Here is a 27,061-nt window from a genome sequence, read left to right on the forward strand (position 1 = left end):
CTAATTCCCTTCCCTTCATTCCCCATTGTCTAATCCAATGAATTTCTATTCTTCCCTCTACCCAACTGCTGTTATTGTGTGTTATCACCCATATATCAGTGAAAATATTCAGCCTTTGGTATTTTGGGGATTGGCTAATTTCTCTTAGCATTCTAGTCTCCAGTTTCATCCATTTATCAGCAAATGCCATGATTTTATTCTTCTTTATGACTGAGTAATACTCCATTATGTATATATGCCACATTTTCTTTATCCATTCTTCTGCTTTAGGACACCCAGGTTGGTTCCATAGCTTCATTATTGTGAATTGAGCTGCTATGAACATTGATGTGGCGGCAACACTATAGGATCCTGATTTTAAGTCTTTTGGGTATACTGAGGAGTGGTATAACAGAGTCAAATGGTGTTCCATTTCGTTTTCTGAGGAAAACTGCTTTCCATAGTGGTTGCCCCAATTTGCAGTCCCACCAATAATTTATGAGTGAAACTTTTTCCCTCAAATCCTCGCCAACATTTATTATTACTCACATTCTTGACAATTGCCATTTGACTGGAGTGAATGAGAATCTCAGTGCAGTTTTAATTTGCTTTTCTCTACTTGCTAGAAAATTTGAACATTTTAAAAATATATTTGTTGACTGATTATATTTCTTCTTCTGTGAATTACCTGTTCAGTTCCTTTGCCCATTTTTTGATTGAGTTATTTGGTGTTTTTGTGTATATGTGGGTTTGTTGTTGTTGTTTGGTATAAATCCTGGAGATGAATGCTCAATTTGAGATGCAGGTGGCAAAGATTTTCTCCCATTCTGTAGGTTCTCTCTTTACATTCTTGATTGTTTTATTTGCTATGAAGAAGTTCCTAAGTTTCATCCCATCCTATTTATTGATTCTTGATTTCACTTCTTGCACTTTAGGTGTCTTGTTGAGGAAGGCAGTTTCTAAGCTGACATGATGGAGATTTGGTCCTGCACTTTCCTCTAATAGGCACAGGGTCTCTGGTCTATTTCCTAGGTCTTTGATCCACTTTGAGTGGAATTTTGTGCAGGGTGGAAGATAGGGATTCAATTTCATTCTATTACATTTTGATTTCCAGTTTACCTAGTACCATTTGTTGAAGAGGCTGTCTTTTCTCCAATATATGTTTATGGCACCTTTGTCTAGGATGAGATAACTCTATTTTTGTGGGTGTGTCTCTGTGTCTTCTGTTCTGTTCCATTGGTCTTCAGGTCTGTTTTCATGCCAAAACCATGCTGTTTTTGTTATTATAGTTTTGTGGTATAATTTAAGGGTCTGGTATTGTGATGCCTCTTGCTTCTCTTTTCTCACTAAGGTTGCTTCAGCTATTCTGGGCCCCTTATTTTTCCAAATGAATCTCATGACTGCTTTTTCTACTTATAGGAAGAACATCACTGGAATTTTTTTTTTTTATTTTGTTCTGCTCCTCCCCTATTGAGTTTTTTTTTTTAATAATTTCTTTTTTTTCTTTTTTAAATTTATTTTTATTGTAAACAAATGGGATAAATATTGTTTCTGTTTGTACATGGAGTAACAGCATACCATTTGCATATTCACAAATTTACAGAGAGTAATACTGTTTGATTCATTCCATTATTTTTTTCCTCCCCCCTACCCCTCCCAACCTCTCTTTTCCCTCTATACAGTCCCTCCTTCCTCCATTCTTGCCCCACTCCCACCCCCCATTAAGTGTCATCATCCGCTTATCAGTGAGATTATTCCTCTTTTGGATTTTTGAGATTGGCTTATCTCACTTAACATGATATTCTCCAATTTCATCCATTTGCCTGCAAATGCCATAATTTTATTATTCTTTATAGCTGAGTAATATTCCATTGTATATATATATACCACAGTTTCTTTATCCATTCATCAGTTGAAGGGCATCCAGGTTGGTTCCATATTCGGGCTATTGTGAATTGAGCCACTATGAACATTGATGTCGCTGTATCTCTGCAGTGTGCTGATCATAAGTCCTTTGGGTATAGGCCGAGGAGTGGGATAGCTGGGTCAAATGGTAGGTCCATTCCAAGTTTTCTAAGGAATCTCCACACTGCTTTCCAGAGTGACTGCATTAATTTGCAATCCCACCAGCAATGTATGAGTGTACCTTTTTCCCCACATCCTCTCCAACACCTATTGTTGTTTGTATTCTTGATAATTGCCATTCTAATTGGGGTGAGATGGAATCTTAGTGTAGTTTTGATTTGCATTTCTCTTATTACTAAAGATGTTGAACATTTTTTCATATATCCGTTGATTGCTTGTACATCTTCTTCTGTGAAGTGTCTGTTCATTTCCTTAGCCCATTTGTTGATTGGATTATTTGTATTCTTAGTGTAGAGTTTTTTGAGTTCTTTATAGATTCTGGAAATTAGTGCTCTATCTGAAGTATGATTGACAAAGATATTCTCCCACTCTGTAGGCTCTCTCTTCGCATTGCTGATAGTTTCCTTTGCTGAGAGAAAGTTATTTAGTTTGAATCTATCCCAGTTATTGATTCTTGCTTTTATTTCTTGTGCTATGGGAGTCATGTAAAGGAAGTCTGATCCTAAGCCAAGAAGGTGAAGATTTGGACCTACTTTTTCGTCTATAAGATGCAGGGTCTCTGGTCTGATTTCAAGGTCCTTGAACCATTGTGAGTTGAGTTTTGTGCAGGGTGAGAGATAGGGGTTTAGTTTCATTCTGTTGCATATGGATTTCCAGTTCTCCCAGCACCATTTCTTGAAGAGGCTATCTCTTCTCCATTGCATATTTTTGGCACCTTTGTCTAGTATGAGAAAATTGTATTTATTTGGGTTTGTGTCCATGTCCTCTATTCTGTACCATTGATCTACCTTTCTATTTTGGTGCCAATACCACGCTGTTTTTGTTACTATTGCTTTGTAGTATAGTTGAAGTTCTGGTATTGCGATACCCCCTGTTTCATTCTTCCTGCTAAGGATTGCTTTAGCTATTCTGGGTTTCTTATTCTTCCAGATGAATTTCATGATTGCTTGCTCTATTTCTGTGAGGTACGTCATTGGGATTTTAATTGGAATTGCATTGAATCTGTATGACACTTTTGGTAGTATGGCCATTTTGACAATATTAATTCTGCCTATCCAAGAAGATGGGAGATCTTTCCATCTTCTAAGGTCTTCCTTAATTTCTTTCTTCAGTGTTTTGTAGGTTTCATTGTAGAGATCTTTTACCTCTTTGGTTAGATTGATACCCAAGTATTTTATTTTTTTTTTTTTGACATCACTGGATTTTTAATAGTCATTGCATTAAATCTGAATAGCACTTTTGGTAGTATGGCCATTTTGACAATATTGATTCTCCCTATCTAAAACTGTAGGTGACCTTTACATGCTCTAAGGTCATCTTCAATTTCTTCCTTTATTGTCTGTGGTTTTTGTTGTAGAGGTCTTTCACCTCTTTTGTTAAATTGATTGCTAAATATTTTTTGAGGCTATTGTGAATAGGATAGTTTTCTTAATTTCTCTTTCAACGGATTCATCATTGGTGTATAAAAAAATTAACACCCATAAATTAAGTGTATCAGTTTCTTACTGATAATGATTCCAATTTACTTTGTGGACATATTGCTTTTTTGTATCGTTCTACCAATTTTTTTTTTTTAAATCCATGCCAATTATTTACTGAGTAAGGAGAAACAAGTGTTTTCTCAATGATATGCTGCTTATTGGTTTTACTTTAAGTCACCTCAATAGGGGCTTCTTAACTTTTTGTCATTTAGTAAAACTTATAAAACAATAAAATGAATATTGCATAATAAAATTGACATTTACCAAGCAGTTATTTCATTCTAGAAATTCTTTTAAAAACTTAATATTCTAAGTCCTTTCAATTTCATTCTCCTATACAATAAGTATCTCAGTTCTACAGAAGGGGAAGGGAAGCTAATATAAGAATCTTAGTAATCACTGAAAGTCCCACACCTGGTTTGTAACAACCTAGTACTACCACCCAGCAAGTTTGATTCCAGAGTCCAAGGTCTGTGTCTTAATTATTACTGTAATATTATAGTTTCTTAATTACTATATTATCTTTGCAATTTTTTAAAAAACTTATTTTATTTGTCCATTAGAATTATGCATACTGGCAGGGCCCACTGTGATATATTTGTACATCCACATAATGTAATTTGACCAATTTCATTCTCCAGTATTTTTGCTTTCCCTATGTTTCTCCCTCTCCCTGGTCCCCATTCTCTACTCTACTGGTCTCTACTTTTATGAGGTTTTTTGTTTGTTTGTTTGTTCATTTGTTTTTGTTTTTATTTTAATTTTTTTTTAAATCATTGGGCCACTAAACTGGTGTGTGTGTGTGTGTGTGTGTGTGTGTGTGTGTGTAACAGATATTAACAAAGTTTATGTGAAATAAAATTTAGCAATTATTGTCCTTTAGGTTAAATTGAAACAACTTGACCTGCCTTTCAAAGGCCCTCCTAGTCGAGCCTCATGTATCTATTGACCCTTGGTTTCTACTGTCCATCAATTTGAACCTTCTGACTCTGTAAGGTTAGCCTGGTCCTTCAGAGAATGTATTTTCTTTTCTTTTTTTTTTTTCTTGATTGTAAACAATTGGGATACATGATGTTTCTCTGTACATGGAGTCAAGGCATACCGTTTCTGTAATCATAAATTTACATAGGGTAATGTTGTTTGATTCATTCTGTTATTTTTCCCTTCCCCCACCCCTCCCACCCCTCTTTTCCCTCTATACTGTCCTTCCTTCCTCCATTCTTACCACCCTCCTTATCCCTACCCCTAAACCTAACCCTAACCCAATGCTAACCCCTCCCATCCCCCATTATATGTCCTCATTCTCTTATCAGCGAGATCATTCGTCCTTTAGTTCTTTGAGATTGGCATATCTCACTTAGCATGATATCCTCCAATTTCATCCATTTGCCTGCAAATGCCATAATTTTATCATTCTTCATGGCGGAATAATATTCCATTGTATATATATGCCACTTTTTTTTTTTATGGTGATTCAGATTTTTATTTTATTTTATTTTATTGTAAAAAAATGGGATACATGTTGTTTCTCTGTTTGTACATGGTGTAAAGGCATACCATTTGTGTAATCATAAATTTACATAGAGTAATGTTGTTTGATTCATTCTGTTATTTTTTCCCTTCCACCCACCCCTCCCAACCCTCTTTTCCCTCTATACAGTGCTTCCTTCCTCCATACTTGCCCCCCTCCCTAACCCGAACTCTAACCCTAACACTAACCCTTCCCTCCCCCCATTATGTGTCATCATCCACTTATTAGTGATATCATTCGTCCTTTGGCTTTTTGAGATTGGCTTATCTCACTTAGCATGATATTCTCCAATGTCATCCATTTGCCTGCAAATGCCATAATTTTATGATTCTTTATGGATAAGTAATATTCCATTGTATATATATACCACAGTTTCTTTATCCACTCATCAATTGAAGAGCATCTAGGTTGGTTCCACAGTCTGGCTATTGTGAATTGAGCAGCTATGAACATTGATGTGGCTGTATCTCTGTAGTATGCTGATTTTAAGTCCTTTGGGTATAGGCCAATGAGTGGGATAGCTGGGTCAAATGGTGGGTCCATTCCAAGTTTTCTAAGGAATCTCCACACTGCTTTCCAGAGTGGCTGCACTAATTTGCAACCCCATCAGCAATGTATGAGTGTACCTTTCTCCCCACATCCTCGCCAACACCTGTTGTTGCTCGTATTCTTGATAATCGCCATTCTAATTGGGGTGAGATGGAATCTTAGGGTGGTTTTGATTTGCATTTCTCTTATTACTAGAGATGTTGAACATTTTTCCATATGTTTGTTGATTGCTTGTAGATCTTCTTCTGTGAAGTGTCTATTCATTTCCTTAGCCCATTTGTAGAGTGGATTATTTGAATTCTTGGAGTAGAGTTTTTTGAGTTCTTTATAGATTCTGGAGATTAGTGCTCTATCTGAAGTATGATTGGCAAAGATATTTTCCCACTCTGTAGGCTCTTTCTTCACATTGCTGATAGTTTCCTTTGCTGAGAGAAAGCTTTTTAGTTTGAATCTATCCCAGTTATTGATTCTTGCTTTTATTTCTTGTGCTATGGGAGTCCTGTTAAGGAAGTCTGGTCCTAAGCCGACATGTTGAAGATCTGGACCTACTTTTTCTTCTATAATCTGCAGGGTCTCTGGTCTGATTCCGAGGTCCTTAATCCATTTTGAGTTTAGTTTCGTGCACGGTGAGAGATATGGGTTTAATTCCATTCTGTTGCATATGGATTTCCAGTTTTCCCAGCACCATTTCTTGAAGAGGCTATCTTTTCCCCATTGCATATTTTTGGCCCCTTTGTCTTGTATGAGAAAATTGTATTTATTTGGGTTTGTGTCCGTGTCCTCTATTCTGTACCATTGATCTACCTTTCTATTTTGGTACCAATACCATGCCGTTTTTGTTACTATTGCTTTGTAGTAGAGTTGAAGATCTGGTATTGCAATATCCCCTGTTTCACTCTTCCTGCTAAGGATTGCTTTAGCTATTCTGGGTTTCTTATTCTTCCACATGAATTTCATAATTGCTTGCTCTATTTCTGTAAGGTACGTCATTGGGATTTTAATTGGAATTGCATGAATTTGTATAGCACTTTAGGTAGTATGGCCATTTTGACAATATTAATTCTTCCTATCCAAGAACATGGAAGATCTTTCCATCTTCTAAGGTGTTCTTTAATTTCTTTCTTTAGTGTTCTGTAGTTCTCATTGTAGAGGTCTTTCACCACTTTTGTGAGATTGATTCCAAAGTATTTTATTTTTTTCGAGGCTATTGTGAATGGGGTAGTTTTCCTAATTTCTCTTTCTGAAGATTCATCACTTATGTATAAAAATGCGTTGGATTTATGAGTATTGATCTTGTAACCTGCTACTTTACTGAATTCATTTATGAGTTCTAAGAGTTTTCTGGTGGAATTTCCAGGTTCCTCTAAATATATAATCATGTCATCAGCGAACAAGGATAGTTTGAGTTCTTCTTTTCCAATTCGTATCCCTTTAATTTCTTTGGTTTGTCTAGTTGCTCTGGCTAGAGTCTCAAGAACGATGTTGAATAGAAGTGGTGAAAGAGGGCATCCCTGCCTTGTTCCAGCTTTTAGGGGGAATGCTTTCAGTTCTTCACCATTTAGAATGACATTAGCCATGGGCTTAGCATAAATGGCCTTCACAATGTTAAGGAAAGTTCCCACTATCCCTATTTTTTCTAGTGTTTTGAGCATGAAGGGGTGCTGTATTTTATCAAATGCTTCTTCTGCATCTATTGAAATCATCATGTGATTCTTGACTTTAAGTCTATTGATATGGTGAATTACGTTTATCGATTTCCTGATGTTGAACCAACCTTGCATCCCTGGGATGAAACCCACTTGATCATGGTGCACTGTCTTTTTAATATATTTTTGTATGCGATTTGCTAAAATTTTGTAGAGAATTTTTGCGTCGATGTTCATTAAGGATATTGGTCTGAAATTTTCTTTCCTTGATGAGTCTCTGTCTGGTTTAGGTATCAGTGTGATATTGGCTTCATAGAATGAGTTTGGGAGGGTTCCCTCCTCTTCTATTTTATGGAATACTTTGAGAAGTATTGGAATGAGCTCTTCTTTAAAGGTTTTGTAGAACTCGGCTGAGAACCCATCTGGTCCCGGACTTTTCTTTGTTGGTAGGCTTTTGATGACTTCTTCTATTTCAGTACTTCAAATTGGTCTATTTAAATTGTGTATGTCCTCCTCATTCAGTTTAGGCAATTCATATGTCTCTAGAAACCTGTTGATGTCTTCGAAATTTTCTATTTTGTTGGAGTACAGATTTTCAAAATAGCTTCTAATTATGTTTTGTATTTCAATCCTGTCTGTTGTGATATTTCCTTGTTTATTCCAAATTTTAGTGATTTGGGTTTTCTCTCTTCTCTTTGTTAGTGCGGCTAAAGGTTTATCAATTTTGTTTATTTTTTCGAAGAACCAACTATTTATTTTCTCAATTTTTTGTATTGTTTCTTTTGTTTCAATTTCATTGATTTCAGCTCTGAGTTTAACTATTTCCTGTCTTCTACTACTTTTCGTGCTGTTCTGTTCTTTTTCTAGGGCTTTGAGCTATAATGTTAGGTCGTTTATTTGGTGAGTTTTACTTCTTTTATTAAATGCGCTCCATGAAATAAATTTCCCTCTAAGTACTGCTTTCATAGTGTCCCAGAGATTTTGATATGATGTTTCTTTGTTCTCATTTACCTCTAAGAATTTCTTAATTTCCTTCCTAATATCTTCTGTTATCCATTCATCATATAATAGCATATTGTTTAATCTCCAGATGTTGGAATAGTTTCTGTGTTTTACTCTTTCATTTATTTCTAACTTCAATCCATTATGATTTGATAGAATACATGGTAGTGTCTCTATCTTCTTGTATTTGCTAACATTAGCTTTGTGGCATGATATATGGTCTGTTTTAGAGAAGGATCCATGTGCTGCTGAGAAGAAAGTGTATTCGCTCTTGGTTGGATGGTATATTCTATAAATGTCTGTTAATCTAAATTATTGATTGTGTTATTGAGATCTATGGTTTCTTTGTTCAATTATTGTCTGGAAGATCTGTCCAGTGGTGAGAGAGGCGTGTTAAAATCACCTAGTATTATTGTGTTATGGTCTATTTGGTTTCTGAAATTGAGAAGGATTTGTTTGACATACATGGATGAGCCACTGTTTGGGGCATAGATGTTTATGGTTGTTATATCTTGGTGATTTATGCTTCCCTTAAGCAGTATGAAATGACCTTCTTTATCCCTTCTGACTAACTTTGGCTTGAAGTCCACATTATCGGAAATGAGGATGGATACTTCAGCTTTTTTGCTGATTCCATGTGCATGGTATGTTTTTCCCCATCCTTTCACCTTTAGTCTATGGGTATCTTTTTCTATGAGGTGAGTCTCTTGCAGGCAACATATTGTTGGATCTTTCTTTTTAATCCAATCTGCCAGTCTATGACTTTTGATTGATGTATTCAGGCCATTAACATTCAGGGTTATTATTGAGATATGATTTGGTTTCCCGGTCATTTGGTTCATTTTTAAAATTTTATTTATTTATTTGTTTGACACAACTTGGCTCCTCCTTTATTTGACAATTCCTTTAGGATAATTCCTCCCTTTGCTGATTTGCTTGTTTGTTTTTCACCTCTTCCTCATGGAATATTTTGCTGAGAATGTTCTGTAATGCTGGCTTTCTTTTTGTAAATTCCTTTAGCTTTTGTTTATCATGGAAGGATTTTATTTCATCGTCAAATTTGAAGGTCAGTTTTGCTGGGTATAAGATTCTTGGTTGGCATCCATTTTCTTTCAGGGCTTGAAAAATGTTGTTCCAGGCCCTTCTAGCTTTTAGGGTCTGGATTGAAAAATCTGCTGATATCCGTATTGGTCTCCCCCTGAATGTAATTTGGTTCTTTTCTCTCACAGTCTTTAAAATCCTGTCTTTATTTTGTATGTTAGGCATTTTCATTATAATGTGCCTTGGTGTGGGTCTGTTGTAATTTTGTGTATTTGGAGTCCTATAAGCCTCTTCAATTTGATTTTCCATTTCATTCTTCAGATTTGGGAAATTTTCTGATATTATTTCATTGAATAGATTGTTCATTCCTTTGGTTTGTTTCTCTAAGCCTTCCTCAATCCCAATAATTCTTAAATTTGACCTTTTCATGATATCCCATAGTTCTTGTAGATTCTGTTCATGATTTCTTACCATATTTTCTGTTTGTTCAACTTTGTTTTCAAGGTTAAATATTTTGTCTTCAATGTCTGAGGTTCTGTCTTCCAGGTGTTCTATCCTACTGGATATGCTTTCTATGGAGTTCTTAATTTGGTTTATTGTTTCCTTCATGTCAAGGATTTCTGTTTGGTTTTTTTTCAATATCTCTAACTCTTTATTGAAATGATCTTTTGCTTCCTGTATTTGCTCTTTTAACTGTTGATTTGTGCAATCATTCAATGCCTGCATTTGCTCTTACATGTCGTTTGCTTCCCTGATCATTTTAATTATGTACATTCTGAACTCCTTTTCTGTCATTTCTTCTTCCATGCTGCCATTGGGTGTTATTGATGTAACATCTAGATTTGTTTGCAGCATTTTCTTTCCTTGTTTTCTCATATTGTTCAGGTATCAGTGGACCGCTGAGATATTGCAGATTTCCTCTATTGACTTACAATGTCCCTGAAGACTTCTATATATAACCCCTCTTAGCTTTCAGTAGGCTGAAGTCTTGGAGGAAGTTGATAGCGCGGTGCTCCACAAGGAAGCTGCCTCTCTAGGAGTGGTGGCCTTCAGGTTGGATATAGTCCCTGCTATTGGGCAGAGGTGCCTCCACTTGTTGACCAATGGTCATCCAAAGGGGAACTAGGCTGCGGGCTGAGGCAAGGCCTGTTTGGGCCTGTGTCTCTGGTTTTACCGTCCTTGTGGGGAAACCTCACCCGGCATGGAAGACTCACCCAGTGGGGAGGTCTCGCTGGTCAGTTCCCTCCTAGAGGTTCCCCTCAATTTACAGCTACCGCCTGGGCTGGGCTGCCTTCCTCTGCAACGTTCCCAGTGGCCCGGCCCGACTTCCTGGGCCTGGGAGCCTCACCCTTCGCAGATGAATCTCCTTAGGCTGCCCCTCCTCAGAAAATCTGCCCACAGTCCTGGAACCTTCGCTCCGCCCCTAGGCGTGTCTCTGTGGGGCTCTTCCACCAAGAAGCCTCCTAGATCCTGGGACCCTGGTCTGCACCTAATCGCCTGGCTATGCGGCCTCTCCCCTGTGCAGCCACCTGCGGCGCCATACTATCGCTCTGAGTTCTAGAGACCTGCCACACACCTCTTTCTCCAGACAGCCGCCCAGTATTCCAGTGCCGTCAAGGAGTCCAAGCAACTCACTGTGTGCCTCCTCCCACCAACCACCCATATCCCTGGGCAATCAATCACTCCAAGTCGAAATGACCCTCCCTGTTCCTCCTCCTCCTCCAGGTAAACCCCTGGGTGTTCAGGAGCGGTCGCTCTGAGTGGCTCTGAATCCACGTGACCCGCTGCACGCGTCCTCTGGGCAACCGCCCGGAGCTCTGGTGCAGCCACTTGAGACCAAGTGACCCACCGCGCTTCTCCTCCAGGCAGCCCCCCTGTGTTCAGGAGTGGTCGCTTTAAGTCCAAACAACTCACCAATTGCCCCTCCTCTAAGCAGCCGCCTGGAGCTCTAATGAAGTCACTGCGAGTCCAAACGACCCGCCGCGCTCCTCCTCCTCCTCCTCCTCAGGGCAGGAGTGTTCAGAAATGCTCGTTCTGAGTCCAAACAGCTCTCCTCGCCGCTCCTCCCCTGGGCAGCCGCCGGAGCCCCAGTGGTTGCTCCGAGTCCCAGCGCTGTGCTGAATGGCCTCCTCTCCGATGCTCCCAGTTGTCCGAGTTCACTGCTCCAGCGGGGGAAGGGGCGTCTCGCCGGTAGCTCTACTTCACAAAGTTCCCTGCATTCCGGGACTACCGTCCTATCCGGGACACCTCCCCAACGGGAGAGACTCACCGGCTGCTTTGAGTTGGTCCCATGTCTCTCAATATCTCCTCTTTTGAATCCTGAGTCCTGGAGCAACATGAAATGCAGCCACCCTCTAGGCCGCCATCTTGAAACCATATGCCAGTTTCTTTATCCATTCATCAACTGAAGGGCATCTAGGTTGGTTCCACAATCTGGCATGGTGAATTGAGCAGCAATGAACATAGATATGGCTGTATCTCTGTAGTATGCTGATTTTAAGTCCTTTGGGTATAGGCCAAGGAGTGGGATAACTGGGTCAAATGGTGGTTCCATTCCAAGCTTTCTGAGGAATCTCCATACTGCTTTCCAGAGTGGCTGCACTAATTTGCAACCCCACCAGCAATGTATGAGTGTACCTTTCTCCCCACATCCTTGCCAACACCTATTGTTGCTTGTGTTCTTGATAATCACCATTCCAATTAGGGTGAGATGAAATCTTAGGGTGGTTTTGATTTGCATTTCTCTTATTACTAGAGATGTTGAACACTTTTTCATATATCTCTTGATTGCCAGTAGATCTTCTGGGAAGTGTCTGTTCATATCCTGACCCCATTTGTTGACTGGGTTATTTGTATTCTTGGTGTTGAGTTTTTTGAGTTCTTTATATATTCTGGAAATTAGTGCTCTATCTGAAGTATGAGTGGCAAAGATATTTTCCCACTCTGTAGGCTCTCTCTTTAGTTTGAATCTATACCAGTTATTGATTCTTGCTTTTATTTCTTGTGCTATGGGAGTCCTATTAAGGAAGTCTGATCCTAAGCTAACAAGTTGAAGGTTTATACCTACTTTTTCTTCTATAAAATGCAGGGTCTCTGGTCTTATCCGAGGTTCTTGATCCATTTTGAGTTGAGTTTTGTGGAGGGTGAGAGATAGCAGTTTAATTGTAGACAAGACAGATTTTTCTGATAAGGGAAAATGGGAGATCGTGAGTGCAGCGGGGAGCAAAGGTAACAACTGACAGCTGCTGCTGGTGCCCTTATGTCACTTACACCTTTGTAATTAAGTGACTACCTCTCTTTTATACCTTGTTCCTTATTATACCCTGTATCGGGCTCTCATCCTGATGGTAGTTGTCTTCTTTCTTCCAATGAAGGTGAAAAGATTAGTCTGTGCACTTCAGTCCTTGTCTCTCTGACTGACTTTCTTCTGGTTATTGAAGAGATCAGACCCTTGTCTTCCAGAGTTATACCTCTGATTGGAGAGCACCTGGTGTTTACCATGATTTTTGTGACCCTATCAATTATGGTGACTGTCTTCGCCATCAACATTCACTATTGTTCTTCCTCAACACACAATGCTATGGCACCCTGGGTCCGCAAGACATTTCTTCACAAGCTTCCCAAACTGCTTTGCATGAGAAGTCATGTACACAGGTATTTCAGTCAGAGAGGAAACCGAGAATGGTAGTGAACCAAAATCTTCTAGAAACACATTGGAAGCTGCTCTTGATTCTGTTTGCTACATTATAAGACATGTCATGAAGGAGAATGATGCCTGTGAGGTTGTTGAAGATTGGAAATTCATAGCCTAGGTTCTTGATCGGTCGTTTTTGTGGACTTTTCTTATGGTTTCAATTGTTGGATCTCTTGGGCTTTTTGTTCCTGTGATTTATGAATGGGCAAATATAATTGTACCAGTTCACATTGGAAATACAAATAAGTGAAACTTTCAAGGGTTTGAACTTAGTTAAAAAATATACATCTCTCATGGCATGTCTACACTTACGTGAACATAAAGTTGTGTTTAAAATCTGATGCAAGCTGTAACGGATTAATAGTTGCTAACATTGGTTTTCCTAATAGATTGTTCATTAGAACATCTACCTGCATGGCTGAAGTAATAACTAAAAATAGCAGCAAAATATTATCCTAACTGTACTAGTGAAAATCTAATGTTTTCAGAGTTTGTAATCAACAGTGAAGCTCATCTCTTGGGATTTTATTTTTTTTTATTTTTTATTTTTTTTGTTACTGGGGATTGAACCAAGACCTGGCACATCCAAGCAAAGTGTTCTACCCTCTGAGCCATACCTCCAGCCCAAGCTCATCTTTTGAGTGCTGGAAAATTCTAGTTGTGTTTGATGACAGATTTTAAAACTTGTTCAGGAGTTGGTAAAAGTATACTTTTTTTTTTTTTTTTTTTTGAGATGGGATCTTGATAAAGTGTCCAGACTGGCCAAACTCTTGGATTCAAGTGATTCTCCTGCCCTTAGCCTCCTGAGCAGCTGGGACTAGAGCTGTGTGCCACTGTGCCTAAGGGATACATTTAAAAATTCTTTGTCTGTCCTGTAGTCAATAAGTAACAGCTAATCTTCAGTGTATTCTACTGCTCTAGTAAGTAAAGTATAGTAGTGACAAAATGATGCTGCTGTTTTATAACCAACATTTTTAATAAATGAAAAATGGGGATTGGAAAAAACAAACAAACAAAAAATGAATTAAAAGTGTAAAGAAACAAACTTCAGAGTGGGAGAAGTATTTGCAAAGTATTCATGTGACAAAGGAACAAATAAGGAACTCATATCAAAATAAAAAATACCAATAATCTGATTCATAAATGGACAAATGATATCAATAGAGATTGTTCAAATGAAGAAACACCCAGAGTGAAAGAAAAATGTTTACAGTCACAAGTCATCAGGAAAATGCAAACCAAAGCCACAATAAGATTCATCTCTCTTCAGTTAGAATGACTATCTACAAAAAGACAAAAAACACAAAATATTTACAAGGATGTGGAGAAAGAGAAATTCTTACACTCTGTTGATCAAAATAAAGTTAAGTACAACTATTACAAAAAACAGTAGAGTTTCACCACAAACAAAAAATAAAACTACCATATCACCCATTTATCTGAAGTCTGCATTTTATCCAAAGGAATAAAATCAGTTTATCAGAGATACCTGCATTCCAATGTTTATTACACCATCATTCACAATAGCCAAGATAAGGAATCAACTGAAGTATAGAATGAAGGATGAGTGGATAAAGAAAATGTTTTATACATGCATGATGAAATATTATGCACCTATAACAAAGAATCACTTTTCACTTGCAGCAAAATATATGGAACTGAAAGACCTTAAGTGAAATACACTGGGCATAGAGGGTAAATACCATAAGCTTTCAGTCATCTGTGGATGATAAAAATGTTGGTCTTCTAGAAGAGGAAAGTGAAATAGTGATGCCCAGTGGCTAGGAAAGATAGGGGAGAAGAGACAAAGGAAGGTGGAATAATATGAACCCATATACAACTAGATAGGCGGAAAACCAAGTGTTCAACAGCACAGCAGGTGACAACAGTTTACAACAACTTATGATAATTTTTCTGAACAAATTGAACAGAAGAATTCATAGGTTTCCAGCACAAGTAAATGATTATGAAGTTGGAAATTGTAACGATCCTGATTTGATAGCTACACATTTTTAAAATGTGTCAAATTATCCCTTGTGCCCAGAAATTGTTCAATGACTATTGGCCAGTAAAAATAAATTTTCAAAAATAAAAGTTTGGAAATATATCCTTGAACTGCTATATCACACAGTCATTCAAAAATAGTCACATATCATCAATTTTTTTCTGAATATTGTATTATGAAATCAGTTAATAGTAGTATATGAATAGTACAAAGTGATTTTGTATCATTTGTATAAAAACCGAAAATTTTATTCCATTTCTTTCATTCAATCTTACTATTTTATTTCTATTTGCATGTTTTGGAAAATGCATAGCATTGTAGTGTATTACTACATCTATCTTTTATTGTAGAATAGGCACGTATTTCAAGAATTTTAAAATAACTTTACTGATGTCAATTTACAAACAAAATTATTGCAATCTCTCATCTGAACTCACAAGCAGATAGATGACAACTGCAATTCTAGAAGATATTGGTAATTAAGGGAATATTCTAGATTTAAAGTATATGAAGGACAGGGACAGAACCCAGGTAAACACAAACATCATTAAGTTACCCTGTGCCCCCTCTACCCACTGTCATTTCTAGTGCCTTGTATATAATTTAGTAATCAAAGAAATTGATATATATTGTGAATTTAGCTCAGTTTGCTGTAAAGAACCCAAAACGACTATGAAATGATACCTACCTTAAGGCCATTTAGTACAGTTACATAATCCAGGTATATACAAATCACACCTGATTACCTGGAAACTAGTATGAAGGCAGGGAGTATAATTTAAGTGAATAAGAGACAAAAAAAGAATTTAATTACACAGACCAGGGAAAATTCTCATGGAGGAGTTTATGTACGTTTGAGCTTAAAGACAAGGAAGATTTAAATAAAAAAAAAAAAAAGGAAGGAGTTCTTTTAGATGTAGGAAACATTGCTCTTGGTAGATTGATGCAGGTGCACTAGGAATAGAGGAAGTGGTGCCCTTGGCCATCTTCCCTCTGCTGCACAGGAGAGAGCAAAGTGACAAGATACAGGCAGATTTGGGATTTCAAAGTTAGGGAAATAGTTCTGGTTTGAAAGTAATGAGGTCCTGTTAAATTCTTGAGAAGAGAAGTATCACTTTTTAAATTCATTCAACAATGAGCACTACAAAATGACAAACAATCCAGAGCATTGGAAATACAGAATTGGACATATGAAAGAAATCTCTTCTCCCTAAACCACAGCATCAGTTGTGGGGTGCTGAAGGAGTGACCAACTACAGATGTACTCCCAAATAAATGCATAATTAGTACAAAGTGATTAACTATAGGAAGAAGAGATAATAGCAAGGTAAGAAAGGTAAAAGGAGCATGGTATGAACAGAAAACACAGAACAATCTCAGGCATTTGTATACAGGACAAATAGGAAAATCGAATTACCAGTCATTGTGTTTAGGACACGGGCATTCAAAGCACAGAGTGAAAAGTCGATGACCTTGACTGAAGTTATTATACCTCCCAGTTTCCTCTCCAAAGTTAATTGTTTTCATAAACCATTGTAATTCCACTTCCTCCAGAAAGGGGTTCAAAGAGCCTGAGTCTATTTCCTACCTGTTTTATATTTTATGGACAACATGATGAAGAGAATTGTAGAAATGGCATCAGTTAAATAAAAATCAACAGGATCAAATGGTCTTCGGAGAAGCTCATTTGCTTTAATCTCATTGTCTCAAGGACAACTTTAATGAATGTCAAGTGGTTCACATGGTTTTTGGACTTAATATCTCCTCAGAAATACACTGATGTAAGTGCAAGGAAATCCCTTCAGGATCTGGAAAACTAACTTGGCAGTGAAAGGACACATTATTAACATCGACCTGTAGAGGTAGTCTCAGAGTTGCCTTCCCTTCATTCTAAACTTAGCAAAAATATACACCAATACATGCTTAAATTCTGAGAACTTTATCATTGAGGAAACATGGCCATTTCACAAAACTCTTCTCAATGCATTCTAGGTAAAGATGTGGCTGAATGTATTTTTTATTATTAATTTTAGTAAATAAATATTTACTTCTAGTTTTTACCATTTTTCATTAATTTTAAATTTTAATTGCCTATTTATTTCTCTAACTCCTGAGAATTCAATAATGTTGTGAACTAGGATAATATGCAATACTGTGAGCCATCTGATTTTCCAATTATAACAGAATTTCAAAATACAAATATTAGATCATAAAATTCTATTAAAAATTTAGACATACATTTAAAGCTATTTATATATAATGAACCTACTACATGGCTTACATTAATATTTGGCTCATTTTAATATTTGAGAAAAACTAATTTCTACTGCCTTTTAATGTTTTGACTTTATCAATACACATTTTGATTATAGAATTTATATGATAAGATTCTTCAGTCAATACACCCCAACAGGTTACTAAATAGTAAGAGGAAATAGACTTTAAAAGGAAAACAAAATTTGAATTCTAACTTTCTATAAAGATTTAAAATATCTTTTGTTTTTTCAAGTGATAAAACTGAAGTATAAAGGTTAATTTGTTCTTATTTCCTTGATAGCTACTATGGTGAACTTTTAAGAATTCATATAATATTCTAATAGAAAAGAGGTAATTTAGATAAAGGGAATATACCTTAATTTCTTAAGATGATAATTTTGAAAAATTTCCCTGTGGACCTTTTCTCAAAGCTAACAGTCTGAATATGCAGAGGCAAAGAGGTCAATAGGGATCATGAGTAGGAAACTGAAAAGTAGGTGACCCACACTTGTTCACCATAACACATCTAATTAATCTGGCCTTCTCCCCTTATAATTGTATGCCTTCATTTATAGAAGTATGTTACAAGTCGCCTGAAAATGATTATAATAAGGAAATTATACATAAACATGTGACTGAGCAGTGAAATTTAGATAACCCACGAAAAATTGTAGATTGTGTTGAGCAAAGAACATATGCTCTACAATTCAAAAATAAGGTCAGTAGGGTCTAGAATACTTAGTTAAGATTTTATTAAGTAGCATTACCTGCAAACAGTTGTGCCTCAGCAAAAGAGAAATAATTTACAATTTGGAAAAATATCAATGGAAATAATGGAATTCACAGAATCAGTGTTCATGACAATGGGTGTAACATTGGGAAAAGGGATCAAAAAAAAAAAACAAAAAAACAAAACATACAAATAAAGAGGATGATGAGAAAAAAAATAAAAACAAAAAAAACAAAAAAAAAAACCCAAATATACACAGCACTTATAAGATATAGACATCATTCTAAGTTCTTTCTGACTTAAGCCTTATAACACTGTATTTTTAAATATAAAATTATGTATTTTTTAATGAAATTAAAAAATATTTATTCATAAACAGAAAAAAAAGGAATGATCTATGGACTTTTATACCTTTTGCCTTCCATGTTAATTTTCCTTCTAAATAAGTATTCTCCTAAGTCCTTACTGGGTTTTGTGGAAATCAATCTAATTAACACATGTGTAATATATGTTAAAATATTCTTTTTTCCAGGAGTAGGTATAAAAACTGTCCCCTAGTTTAAAAAAATATGTGCTTGGTGAGAGATAGGGGTTTAATTTCATTCTGTTGCATATGGTTTTCCAGTTTTCCCAGCACCATTTGTTGAAGAGGCTATCTCTTCTCCATTGCATATTTTTGGCACCTTTGTCTAGCATGAGAAAATTGTATTTATTTCGGTTTGAGTCCATGTCCACTTTTCTGTACCGTTGATCTACCTGTCTATTTTGGTACCAATACCATGCTGTTTTTGTTACTATTGCTTTGTAATAGAGTTGAAGACCTGGTATTGCTATACCCCCGGCTTCGCTCTTTCTACTGAGGATTGCTTTAGCTATTCTGGGTTTCTTATTCTTCCAGATGAATTTCATGATTGCTTGCTCTATTTCCATGAGGTACATCATTGGGATTTAAATTGGAATTGCATTGAATCTGTATAGCACTTTTGGTAGGATGGCCATTTTGACAATATTAATTCTTCCTATCCAAGAACATGGGAGATCTTTCCATCTTCTAAGGTTTTCTTTAATTTCATTCTTTAGTGTTCTGTAGTTCTCATTGTAGAGGTCTTTCACCTCTTCTGTTAGATTGATTCCCAAGTATTTTATTTTTTTCGATGCTATTGTGAATGGGGTAGTTTTCCTAATTTCTCTTTCTGAAGACTCATCACTTATGTATAAAAATGCATTGGATTTATGAGCATTGATCTTGTAACTTGGAATCAGACCAGAGACCTCGCATCTTATAGAAGAAAATGTAGGTCCAAACTTTCAACTTGTTGGTTTAGGATCAGACTTTCTTAAAAAGACTCTCATAGCCCAAGAAATAAAAGCAAGAACCAACAACTGGGATAGATTCAAACTAAAAAGCTTTCTCTCAGCAAAGGAAACTATCAGCAATGTGAAGAGAGAGCCTACAGAGTGGGAGAATATCTTTGCCAATCATACTTCAGATAGAGCGCTAATTTCCAGAATATATAAAGAACTCGAAAACCCTACACCAAGAATACAAATAATCCAGTGAACAAATGGGCTAAGGAAATGACAGACACTTCACAGAAGAAGATGTACAAGCAATCAATGGAATATGAAAAAATGTTCAACATCTCCAATAATAAGATAAATGCAAATCAAAACCACCCTAAGATTTCATCTCACCCCAATTAGAATGGTGATTATCAAGAACACACGCAACAATAGGTGTTGGCGAGGATGTGGGGAAAAAGGTACACTCATACATTGCTGGTGGGGTTGCAAATTAGTGCAACCACTCTGGAAAGCATTATAGAGATTCCTTAGAAAGCTTGGAATGGAACCACCATTTGCCCCAGCTATCCCACTCCTTGGCCTATACCCAAAGGACTTAAAATCAGCATACTACTGAGATACAGCCACATCAATGTTCATTGCTGCTCAATTCACCATGCCAGATTGTGGAACCAACCTAGATGCCCTTCAGTTGATGAATGGATAAAGAAACTGTGGCATATATATATATATATATATATATATATATATATATATATATATATATATATATACACACACACACACACACACAATGGAATATTACTCCACCATGAAGAATAATAAAAAAGTATGGCATTTGCAGGCAAATGGATGAAATTGGAGAATATCATGCTAAGTGAGATAAGCCAATCTCAAAAAACAAAAGGACAAATGATCTCGCTGATAAGCGGATGAGGACGTATAATGGGGGGTAGGAAGCATTAGTGTTAGGTTTCGGGTTAGGTTTAGGATTAGGGATAAGGAGGGTGGTAACAACGGAGGAAGGAAGGACTGTATAGAGGGAAAAGAGAGGTGGAAGGGGTGGGGGTGAAGGAAAAAAATAAGAGAATGAATCAAACAACATTGCCCTATGTAAATTTATGATTTTTAATAAAAAAAATATGTGCTTACAGGAAAATTGATTTTAAAATTATTTTGGACATATTTGGGGGGGGGGGAGGGGTACTAAGGATTAAACCCAAAGGTGCATTGCCACCGAGCTACATCCCTAATTCTTTTTATGTTTTTAGTTTTATTTTGAGACAGGATCTTCTTAAGTGGTTGACACTTGGCCTCCAACTTGCTGTCCTCCAAACTCTGCCTTCCAAATCACTGGGATTACAGGTGGGTGCCACTACACCCTGGGTATTTTAGAATCTTAAAAATTCACACTGAAATTATTGAGGAAGGTTAATCAAATGGGAAAATTAATTAAATGGGTCAAATTTTTCATGCTATCATGTATTACTACTGAATGATAATCTTCTCCACTTTAAATATCCTCTGTGGATTTACTGAATCCTATTGATTTTGAGAGTTTCAGCATTAGGTCAAAGATGCTGACTCTTCAATGTAAGAAATGTTCCCCTAGAAGTATGTGGAGCTGTCTGATGGGAACAGCAGGGGATCGAAAGAAGAAATACTTCTACCTACAAAAAGAAAGAAGAATTAGATGTTTTCAAGTGCAGTTTAATATCTCCATAATTCCTATCTCAACAGACAAGGTAGAGATGATTGAGGACGATCACTCACTGACAATGAAATTTATCCTCATGGGATTTAGAGATAACCCAGACCTGAAGGCCCTTCTGTTTGTGGTGTTCTCTGCCATCTATCTGGTCACCATGGTGGGGAATCTAGGGTTGGTGGCCTTGATTTCCATGGAGCACCGTCTTCACACACCAATGTACATCTTCCTGGGCAACCTGGCTCTCATGGACTCCTGCTGTTCCTGTGCCATCACTCCCAAGATGTTAGAGAACTTCTTTTCTGAGGACAGAAGGATTTCCCTCTATGAGTGCATGGCACAATTTTATTTTCTCTGTTTTGCTGAGACTGCAGACTGCTTTCTTCTGGCAGCAATGGCCTATGACCGCTATGTGGCCATATGCAGACCACTGCAGTACCACACCCTGATGTCAAAGAAACTCTGCATTCAGATGACCACAGCAGCCTACATAGTCCTGCATTCCATGATTGAAGAAGGTCTTTTGTTAAGGTTGGTTTTCTGTGGATCTCATGAAATCACTTACTTTTTTTTGTGATGTCCTTCCATTATACAGACTCTTCTGTGTTGACCCTTATATCAATGAATTGATGATACTTATCTTGGCAGGATTAGGTCTGCTATTTACAATTCCTGTAGTGCTAATCACTTATCTCTATGTCCTTTTCAATATATTCACAATGAAATCCAAAGAGGGGAGGGGCAAACTGTATCTACCTGTGCATCCCACTTCCTTTCGGTTTCAATATTCTGTGGTTCTCTGCTCTTTCTGTATGCCAAATCAAGTTCATTTAACAAAGGGGATACAGATGTACCTGCTGCTATTTTCATACTCTAATATTTCCTTCATTAAATCCTTTTATTTATACTCTAAGAAACAAGGAAGTAATAAATATTATGAAAAGAATTATGAAGAAAAGTCAATTTTGTAATTTTCTATGATACATAGCATTTCTCATTAAAAATTGATTGGAACTTGATACTACCTTTTCTATACCTGCAAATACTGAGAAAATGGCAAATGTTCACTTCATAATCAGAATATTAATCATTAAAATATTGATGGAATTTGATACAAATTAGTTCCAAAGAGTGTGTGTGCATAAATATACTTCAGAATTAAATGTCAAGAGATACATCATGAGTGAACTAAATAATTATTCATGAGTGTCAGATTGCAATTTTTCACTTTTCAACAAACCATCAAATCTAGGAATACATGTCAATATATGAAAAACTAGCCTCTATTTAATACTGTTGTCATATTTCTCATATCCCAAGCATAATTTTACAATCACAGGCATATTCCAAGTTTGAATTGTTTTTCCTTATTAATTCCATCAATTGAATATATATTGTATGGTTGTATTTGATTTTGAATTAACTTTAGTCTTTCAAGAGAATATGCTTAACATTCCATTCACATAAAGTAAATATTCATGCAGAATATTTAGTTTCTAATAATGAATATTTTCATAGTTAATATAAATTAATTTCACTTTCCAATTCGCTTTGAGTTACTGTATACCTCGATTACATATTAAATATGTGATTAAAATACCAACTAGAGAGACATTCTTTTATGCGTTTCTTTCATAAAAGCCTCATACATTGACATGTTAAGTAACTTGCTCAGGCTCAACCAGGTAAGTAAGAGGGAGCTGGAGTATTAATTGATACTGCCTTTTCTTTGCCTGCTCGGAGGCTCAAAAACAAGAGACTATATTCGTGAAATATTTAGTTATTACATAGCATCATAAGTAAAAAATACCTTTAAAGATGGAAAAATTTTTGATCAGTAGAGCAAACCAGAAATTAGCATGACCAGGATCAATGTTCTTGGAAATGAGTGTCTATGTGTATAGAAACACAAGTGAACAGTGAGACAGTCATCAAAGTGGCAAAGAGTTGTAGGGAACTCATGATGAGTGTGGGAAGTAAGAAGGGGAATGGGTCATATCACTGAGAAGCGTAAATGACACTTCGAGGAATCTAAATTTTTCTAGAGCCATAACACCTTGGTGTCTTCCTGGCAGCAGAGTAACATGATTGTATCTTTCAGAAACTAATTTGGCAGTTGACTAGAAAGAGACCAACTTCAATAACTCATGTTAGGTGATAAGATCAGAACTTGACCATAATTTAAGAAAGAACAGGGAAAACCCTTATGGACAACATTTTAAAAGAAAAATGAACATTAACTTTAACTATGGGAGAATAGAATGAAGTCCGACTTGCTTCCTGCATCCACCATGTTACATCTGACTTATATTCCCAGTGTCAAGCAGTGCAAAAATAAGAGGGCATTCAGTGTATATTTCCTTCAAGTTGTTTTTATGTTAAGGTACAATTGGTTGATTATTTTATTATGATTGAATATAACCTTTTAAATTTTTTCTGTTTTTGCACCTAATAAGTTAAATACTGATAAATAAACTCTACTTAAGCAAATGCTGAGATCAGAAATTTGAGAAACTCTAAATTGAATGGAATGCGCACACTCTATTTTAATGGACATTTTCATTGCCAGAACTCCATCCCTTGATTCTCTTTCCCTTTTCTAATAATATCATGTTTTATGATATCCCCCATTCCTAATTCTTTGAACAATTACTTTAGGCATCTGTTGATGAAGATGTATGTCTTATTTGGAGCTAGTGAGACAAAAGAAGTGATGTTTTTGGAAATTCCTGGAAAATGGATTTTGGACTAAAAACATCTGAATAGTGGAGAGAGGTTTTTTCCTTTCAATCTGGCAAAGTCATCAGATAAGTCAAGATGGGTACATGTAGCATTCACATACGTCCAGGAGCTATGGAGGAAGAAGCACTCCAATGTGATGTGTTTTCTTCTGTGGGTCCCCTGCTGGCAACACCACTAGTTCTCGGTGCTCCACAGAAATCCCCATCCCTCCCATTCAGATAAAGCAAACAGACTGGGATACAAGGCCAAGCAAGGTTTTCTTGTTCGTAGGATTCATATGTGCCCAGTTTCCAAGGGTCCAACCTATGGCAAACTTATCCATCATTGTGTAAATCAGCTAAAGTTTGCTCAAAATCTTCAGCGATGGCCAGGAGTGAGCTGGATGCAACACTGGGGTTCTGAGCGTCTTGAATTCTGACTGGATTAGGGAAGATTTCACATACAGATTCTTTTGGCTTATCCTCATTGACCCATTCCATAAAGTTGTCAGAAGATATCCTGAGACACGGTGAATCACCAAACCAGTTCACAAGACAGGGAAAAGCAAAGGCTGATATCCACTGACCACAAGAATGGTGGCTTTGGAAAGGGTCACAAGTCAAACCCACTATTGGGCATCTCCACCATGCAACTTGAGAAAGGTTTATACTCTCCCACTTCACTGTTAAACAATATTTGTAAAGTTCATACCTAATAAACAATTTACCACAGTTATAGCTGCTTAAAGATGTTACTATGTTTGCATTAATACTAGTTGGCAGATTATTTCATGAATGCTTTATCAAATTAGGGAAGTCAAAATGCAATAGTGTTTGAACATGATAAGTGATGGTGTATCTTGTTTCTAAAAAGATAAGCATTTCTTGTCTTTAACTTATTATGAAATTAAATGTCAGTATTTAGAGCATACTGTGTGGGATAATGCATTTAAAACAAATTCTGTATTAGGTGAGTTTTGGATCCAGCTCTGTAATTTTTTTTTTTTTTTTTTTGGTGCAAGTGATAAAATATACAATGTCATTGAGATGATAAAATACTTTCCTGGATTATTTAAGAGGTTGGATTTCTTGAAGTTTTGCAAGCACAGACTTTTAAATTTGATTTTGCTTAGAAACATGTTGGATGGGAGAATCCTAAATCTGAGTTATATGTAGAAAAGTGTGAGCTCAACTAAAGCCCACATTTTTAAGAAGTTCAATCCTGTGTTTTATTTGTACAGTTCTTTTTTCTGAAAGGAAATATTTCCTTAAATGACACTATTTACAAAAGAATAAACCTACTTCAAGAGGCTGTTACTATTATAAAGACTCTTTTTTAAGGATCTAGGTCCTTGGTTTATTCTCCATTATACAAATATGCTTTGTGCCTTATTATTATTGAGAACTAAGGTATTCTTCAAAAGCTCTTATGTTAATGCAAGAATAGTCAGGAATAAAATTATTGGATTATGACAGCTTTAAAGTAATTAGTTTGTCCTACTTTGAGTGAACTAACTCAGTGGTAAGTAGGCAGGTGGCACATGACTGGAGAAGGTAGGTCACTGGGGTTATGCCATGGAAGCATCCTCTTCCCTGAAATCTTTTCCTATCTCTCTGTATACCAACCACCATAAGCAGAGTAGTGTTCCTCAGCCTCGCCTTTGTACCATGATGTTTCACCTCCCCTAATACCCAGGTCAATGGACCCACAGATCATTGTCTGAACCTCCGAAACCAGGAGTTCAAAATGAACTCTTCCTCCTCTAATTAGTTCTTCTTAGGTGTTTTTGTCACAGCAAGGGAAAGCTAACAGAGAAATTGGTGTGGAGAAGTGGGGACATTGCTGTGACTAATGACACCATGTGGTTTAGCTTTTCATATTGATTTGTGGGAGGATTCCAAAGAGTTTGAGGATACAAGCTGGAGAAGCCTTAGAACACTGCAAACAGAGATTAATGGGCAATTTTAGTGGAAGATCAGAAGACACAGAACAGATATTTGAATGAGGAAAAAAAACACTTTGCTCATGAAGTTTCAGAGAGGCATGAGAATTCTTTTGGAAATTGGACCAAAGACCTTGAGTTATATCTTGGCAAAAACCTTGTCTACATTTTCTCATGTCTGGAGACTTAGTGTGAAGCTGAATTTAAAGGTGATGAACAAATTAATCTGGCAGAGGAAATTTCAAAACAACACAGCATTCAGGCATTGGCATAAGTATTTTTTTAATGAGAATTGGGAGCAAAAAGGAGAGAAGAAAGATTTTCAAATATTGCAGATTGCCAGAAAATCGTGTGTAAACCTGTATACTCTGAAGATTTTACTGCCACCCTAAAGAAGTTAAGGACCTTGCACAGAGATAATATGAATTCTTTGAACTCTTTCTTAAGGGCATCTCAAGACTCAGTAAAATGCCACACATGATAGGCTCAACAGTGTAAAAACAAAAAGCAATATGAGATGTTCACTCCAAATTAGCCACCTCCATTACTCTGGGGATCAAGTGAAGTAGAACATCATGGCGGAAAGGTGTGGTGGAGGAACACAACTTCACTCATGGTGGCCCAGAAGCAGAGAGACAGAGAGAGGAGAAGGGGCCACAGAGAAGATGAACCCTTCCCAGGGAGGACTCCAGTGACCCACATTCTCCAGTCATGACCCAAGTGCTTACATAGTCTATTCAAACTAGGATGGACCAATTATATAATAGCTCTTATAATCTAATAATTTTACCTTTGAACATTCTTGCATTAGCACAGGGTCTTTTGGTGGGTACCTCATATCCAAACAATAATATTTTTCCTCTGACCCTCAAAAGCTCATATCCATGTCACAATGAAAAATACACTTAGTGCATCTCCTAGAGATAGTCTTAACAGGTCCATGATTGTCCTAAGTACAAGTCAAAAGTCTCATCAGAGACTCAAGGCAGGCTCTTGTGTGTGAACCCTTGAAAAAATCAAAAGTAAGTTTCATATAATCTACATATAATGCATGGAGTAAAGATTTCTATTCCAAAAGGGCTGTGCAGGGGCAAAGAAAGAAAGGATTGGAACAAAACAAGATCTAAACCCAGCAAGGCAAATGATTCTTGTAGCTTATTCTCAAGTATAAGGGGTACTCGGTAACAAAATGTAATCCCCAAAGGGCAGAGGCCAGATCTTGGCATGGCTCACTCCATCACCCCACGTTCAATTTAAAAAGATAATTGTCTCCTTTGATTATTCTATTAAATAAGTTTCTTACTGATTAATCCACAGCCAGCACCTTCTTCCTCCAAAAACCCTTTCCCATACCCATGCAGGATGTGGCAGAATCCCCTATAATCT

The 27,061-nt window shown here is 36.8% G+C and overlaps 2 pseudogenes across 2 annotated transcripts; both read left to right on the forward strand.

Moving 5' to 3' along the window:
- The first annotated feature begins 1,944 nt into the window (after positions 1–1,944).
- On the forward strand, positions 1,945–13,258 carry LOC306637620 (neuronal acetylcholine receptor subunit alpha-5-like; annotated as a pseudogene). The gene is made up of 2 exons: positions 1,945–1,997; positions 12,463–13,258. The product of its transcript is annotated as a neuronal acetylcholine receptor subunit alpha-5-like (transcript).
- A 7,797-nt stretch (positions 13,259–21,055) lies between these two features.
- LOC306637621 (olfactory receptor 5K3-like) lies at positions 21,056–21,983 on the forward strand (annotated as a pseudogene). The gene has a single exon. The product of its transcript is annotated as an olfactory receptor 5K3-like (transcript).
- Positions 21,984–27,061: the final 5,078 nt, after the last annotated feature.

Source organism: Sciurus vulgaris (assembly GCF_902686455.1).
Source record: "Sciurus vulgaris genome assembly, chromosome: 10".
Classification (NCBI taxonomy): domain Eukaryota; kingdom Metazoa; phylum Chordata; class Mammalia; order Rodentia; family Sciuridae; genus Sciurus; species Sciurus vulgaris.